Below are 6,069 nucleotides of genomic sequence, written 5' to 3'. Positions count from 1 at the left end.
TCTCTGTGCAAAACATCAAATGTTTTTCTAGTTGTAATATATCTCACTAGTTACTGACTGTTCTTTTTCCTTTATTTTTACAGTTGTTCATAGACTTTCCTCTGATGCATGGCTGGCTTGACTACTAACATTCTTCTTCTGTTCCCCCCCTTGCTTTGCACAAGCTCAGATCTGAAAGCTGTAGGTTGGAGACCATCTGTGCAAGGAGCGCTAGTCTTATGCCAGGGTTGGCTTTGTTTCTTCTTGTCTGGTCTAGACAGCTTATATAAGGAAGAATCGAACAGCTGCCTGGTCAGGAGTCCTCCCTGCCTAGCTGTGACTCTGCCAAGTATTGCACTGGACTCTTAATCCTTGTCGGTATGTCAAGTCTGCTGCAGGCAGATTGAGTTATGTTGCATTAAAATTCACTGTCCATACATAAAAAGATTGCTAGCACATAATTTGGCATTTCATATGTAGTCTCAAATTCACTTTGGAGACAGAAGATTAATTCACTCTCTGCAAAGCCAGTAGGAACAGGCCCTCATGCTCCAGCAAACGCTCCCACCAGCATCCAGTGCTGCTCTGCTGGTTCCCTAGGATGTCCCTATGTCCCTTCCTCTTCTGAAGGTCATTCTTGTAAGTCCCAGCTTCAGTCACTAAACTGAGATTATATGCAGCTCCAGCATGCATGTAGGTCACAAACCAGCACTGTGCTCCTTGTAACTCAAGTTACAGCTGACCACTGCAGGCCAGTCGCACAGGAGATCCTGCGCTTCAGTAACTGCCAAGCTCCTTCTCCAGATACCCAGGCTGCAAACAACTCAGACACAGATGAGTACCTGAATTCTTCACTGTCACTGCACTGAGCGTGGCTGCACCCAGCTGCCCATACCGCGACAGCACCGCAGCCCCCTGCGCCAGTGCAGGGACAGGGGCTGCAGGGTGCATCATCCAGCAGCCCTCAGCCCGGCTGTGCTGCAGGGACTTGGACCCCATCTTGACTGGATGCCCTGGCCATCCTGCTCTTGAGCTAAAATTTTCTGTGTCTCAGGGACTCTTCATGCTCTGCCCAGAAGGGTACTATTTCCCTGTCCTTTTCCACCATACCATGGGGACAGAACAGCTGCCTCCTGTTCATGGTGCTCTACAGTCTCTTCGGCTTCCCACCTCTGCTGCCATCACCTTCCAAAATCCAGTACAGAGAGCCTGAGTGAGGGGAGAGACTGTTACCTGCAACAAAGACTACAACAGAACTCTTTCACAGAAGTTACTGCAGGTGACTTTGAAGTAATTTTAAAATTTATCTTCCATTCAAAGCAAAGGAGCGAGAAGGGTTTCTCTGGCGCTGGGCAGAGGAGCGATGAACCTCGTTGCAGGAACGCCAGCCTCCCCAGCATCAGATGCCTCACAGCACCCTCCAAGGCCACTGGACTTGTCCTAGGCATATTTCCAGTTCTACTTGTAAAAGCCTCTGGGAACTTTAAGTTCACAGTTTTGAACGCTGCAGTTTGCTGTCTCTTGAGGAGTTTTGATATCTTGACATCCCCCCAGACACCTCTCGAACACCAGCTATGTTTCACAACAAAACACACTGTATAACCCTGTTAGAAATATGTGACTGACAGCTATCGCCTGCCACTACACAATTCCTTCCCTCTGCTCACTAGTACAATTGTACATGCAGAAACCTTACAATAACCTTCCACAAAAAATCTGACATTTCTCACAAGTTATGCCCACCTTTGGAGGTCCCTTGTGCTGTGTCTGGTCCCTCAGAGAAACTGCTCTGTCAGCCACCCAAAATGTGCCCCATTTCTGTCCCAGCTCCAGCAGCTGCGATGTAGAACACAAAAACTAGCTGTCACACTCTCCTGATCCACTCATAGTATTTACCTTTTGTTTTTACACACATACATGCTTTTGCCATCCTGCAAATCAGCAGGTTGTTACCAGCTTCTTTCTATTCTCCCAGTATCAGTTAATATGTTTCCTGTCTTCAGGTACATATGGCAAAATGAACCTAGCAGAATGATTAAGAACATCGGCAACATTCACTGAGGTGACACAATGGATAAAAGTCTCCAGCTGATGTCTTATGCTACCAAAGCACCTCACAATTCTTATGATGCTCATGCTATGGACATTCCTACCTACCCCATGTAAATACAGTGGGTACTTCCACCCCAGTCACCTAGGAGGCACCACAGAACAAATACTGCCCCATACTTTGGGTCCTGCTGGAAGCAAAACAAGTAGGCAGCTAGTCCCACCAACTACCACATGCAATTCAGAACACCATCACTCCAGGTCCCCATAACAACCATGCACCATGCTTAGCCTGGTGGCCCTGTGACACACCATGACCTCTCAGTGGCAACAGGGACCTCCAGCTGATCCAAAACTTGTTAGCTACAGCTTAACAACAGGCTAGGGTGGTGGAATCTCAGCTGAATGTACTTCACCTTGCTAGGCAGAGGTTGCACCAACATGCTGCATACTGTTGCTCCTATTCCTGAACCTTCTGGCTGCCAGTTCCTGCATTTTTCTCTTTGTTTGAGGAAAGTGCTTGCTCAAAAGATTTCCAGCTCCTATCAGTTATTTACACGCGTGTAAGCAAGCTGTTCTTCACTTGTCTGCATGCCTGGGACCTGGTGCCTGCTTGTTCCAACAACCGCAGCCTGACAGCCTGACCTCAGCTCTGCCACAGGCTCGGGAGAGGGGAAAGCAGGGCCAGCCCCTCGTGCTTTGACAGGAGTTCTGCAAAGGTGGAGCCCTCTCTACCTGGCGGATCTCCGGACCACGAAACCAGCACACAGCAGAGCCCTGGCTGTAAGGCAGGACACTTCTCCACAGCAGAAACTGTGCGGTGTGCCTGAAACTCTTCCAGCACTATAAACCTGTGACTTCTTTGCCAAACCAGAGGGCAAGCAAGCCCTTCCACAGGATGTTCTGCTTTGGAGAGCCTCAAGAAGGAGCTTGCAGGGAAAAGCCCCAGGTGTGGCACACAGTCCATGCTGCCTGTTCCCCATCGATCCGGGGGCTCCTCGTGTTTCATGAGCTCTGCGCTCGCATGGCCTCTCTTGCAAGGGCACCTCATCTCATTCCTGGCAACCGTCCCTTTCCCTGCACAGCCGGTGTGAAGTGGGGTGCAGGTGGGACAAGGAGGCTTGGCTTTTGTCCCCTAGTTTTCCCATACTCTTCTCATGTGCACTCTTCCCATCTTCCTTGTTCTCAGTGCAAAAGTCTGTCAGATGAAAAGCTATTTTTCAGGATTAACCAAAGATAAATTATCTTTTCTCCCCCTTGCTATGACAGTGGTTGGATTAAGATCTTAGTCACATGTAAACAGATGGCAGAATGGAGGGAAGCCCTCATCGTGCTCAGAGTTCGAACTGTGTAATCAGCAAAGAATCAAACCTCTGCAAGCTGGGGAAGGAAGTACTGTCTTAGAGCAAAATATTTAGATTCTGCGGAATATTGGCCAATTACAATATTTTTCTTAAAATAAAACACTTATAAGAACACTGAAATAAATATTTGAGAACACAATATACCAAAGTCCTGAGTCATTTCTGATGCAAAAGTCTTCCCTCATTTTTCAGACAGCTTCCCCATGTAGGGTTTGGAGTCTGAATGGCTTCTGGCAGCACGGAGGTGCACTGACAGCTCCGGTGGAACACGCCCTCGCTGCCTGGAAACGGGGCTCCTCCTGGCAGGGTCACCTCCCAGTTTGAACCAAAGGCCTGAGTTTGCCATGGAGTCTGTGGTGGGGTCTGTGAAGAGACATTCTGCCTCGAATCCAAAAAGGCACTGTCAGCAGCAGCTTGGGGAAGGGCCTGCGGGCAGCTCTCCCCAGCAGGTGGAAGGAGGGGACACTTTGGGACATTCCTCCTTCCTCCAGTCCTTTTGTTATGGAGGACTCTGCAGATGGATGTGGACACAAAAGCGATTCCTTAGGTATCTTCCGAGATTCAGATGAACGGAGATGCTAATTTGAGCCATGCTTACTGCAGACATCATCAGGGAACCTGTTCAGTGGTGATGGGGGCCGCATCCCATCCCTCTGGCTGCAGAAGCAAGACAAATCCACCCATACAGCCACAGCACATTTACTGTCCCTGCTCCTGACTGCATCTGATCCTACCTGAAGAGCCCTGACCACACGGAATCACAGAGTGGTTTGGGTTGGAAGAGACCTTAAAGATCATCTAGTTCCAACCCCTCTGCCATGGGCAGGGACATCTTCCACTAGACCAGATTGCTCAAAGCCCCATTCAGCCTGGCCTTGAACACTTCGAGGGACGGGGCATCCACAGCTACTCTGGGCAACCTGTCCCTGTGTCTTACCGCCCTCATGGGGAAGAATTTGTTCCTTATATCTAATCTAAATCTCCCCTCTTTCAGTTTAAAGCCATTACCCCTTGTCGTATCACTATGTGGACATTTTAAAAGTCCCCCTCCAGCTTTTTTGTAGGTCCCCTTCAGGCACTGGAAGGCTGCTGTAAGGTCTCCCTGGAGCCTTGTCGTCTCCAGGCTGAACACCCCAACTCTCTCTCAGCCTGTCCTCACAGGAGAGCTCTTCCTCCATCTGATCATCTTCGTGGCCTCCTCTCTACTTGCTCCAACAGGTCCGTGTTCCTCTTACACTGAGGATCACAATGCTTGGAGGCAGCACTGCAGGTGCGGTGCCACCAGAGCAGAGGGGCAGAATCGCCTCCCTTGACCTGCTGGTCACGCTGCTTTTGATGCAGCCCAGGATGCAGTTGGCTTTCTGGGCTGCAAGCGCACATTGCTGGGTCATGTCAAGCTTTGCTCTGCCCTCTGTTTTGCCCCCATTTCCCCCTGCCATATGAACAACCCACCCCAGTTCTTTCCCCCTCCATCTCTGCTGCGGGCTCAAGTTTTGCCAATTTTGCACCCTTGTTCAGTAATGCTTGGTGAGTGATCCCAGTCAGGCAGCACTGCCCTTAGGCACCCACCATCCAGGGCAGGTGTGACGCTACTTATCAGCCCTTTGGATGCTTCTTGCTGTTTCCTTAGCCCTGGATGAGGGCTGGTTCTCCTTTAGCCTCTCCACTCTCTGCAGCGCCTGGCAGTCACCCCTTCATTTAACTTCAGGCCAGGGCCGGCCACCTGACTCCAACTTCGCACTACTGTCATTAATGCTGCAGTTTTCCTATGTTTCAACTGCCACCACAGCTGCTGCAGCATCCAAGCTGACTTCCAGGGCAGTCTGGAGAGAGTGTCTTTTCACGGGCTTTCACACACCCACTGTCCCACATGCCTGTAGGAAACATGCCACTACCACACTCCTTGGGAGCTTACAGATACATTGCTCTTCCTTATCACATCAGGTTAGGTGCGGAGGGGAGAGAGAAACAGTTTAGGGGAGGCACACAGGCCAAGCCACCTTTACAGAGCAAAGGTCTTCGTCTTTTTAAAATATTTCGGCTTATGTGAGAGAAGAACATGTACTATCCGGATCATTAACACAGGTTAAAGCCTGACCCCATAAAGAAGGGGAGCTCAGGATGTATTGAACAAGCGTGGTGACAACTCCACACATCCTCCAAACTAGACACTGATGGGATTTCAGAATTGCTGAGGACTGGTCAAACCATCACATGAGATGATCCAACTGTGCTGATAAAACCCTTCCCGAGTTGCTTTCTCTTAATGGAAATAACCATGTTTGGATGAAAGAACAGAGCAACAACGGATAAGTTCACAGTGAAGTTTCTGAAAAAAATGTCACCGTCCCACAGTTTAATTTTTTTGTTTGCCTCCTGAAGCCTCCAGGCTTCCTGACAGTCCCTGCACAGGCTCAGGACAGTCTCTGGAGCTGTGTACTGACACAGAGCTGACCGACAGCTTTTCACTGTGGTCTGCTGCCACAGTACATTTGTTTCTCACACCACCTCTTGACTTCATGTTTGCAATTCTCAGACTAACCAACTTCCGGCAAACTGTCACATGCCAGAAAAGATGCTCCATGTCTGTAAGGCTCCCCTCATTCTCTCCCACCAAGGCAGCGAAGCCTGTCTTTGATGTCAACTTCACACAAGCAGAAGGGCAGTCCGGGGTTCT

Source organism: Columba livia, chromosome 17 (assembly GCF_036013475.1).
Source record: "Columba livia isolate bColLiv1 breed racing homer chromosome 17, bColLiv1.pat.W.v2, whole genome shotgun sequence".
Taxonomy (NCBI): domain Eukaryota; kingdom Metazoa; phylum Chordata; class Aves; order Columbiformes; family Columbidae; genus Columba; species Columba livia.
This window is presented reverse-complemented; position numbering follows the sequence as displayed.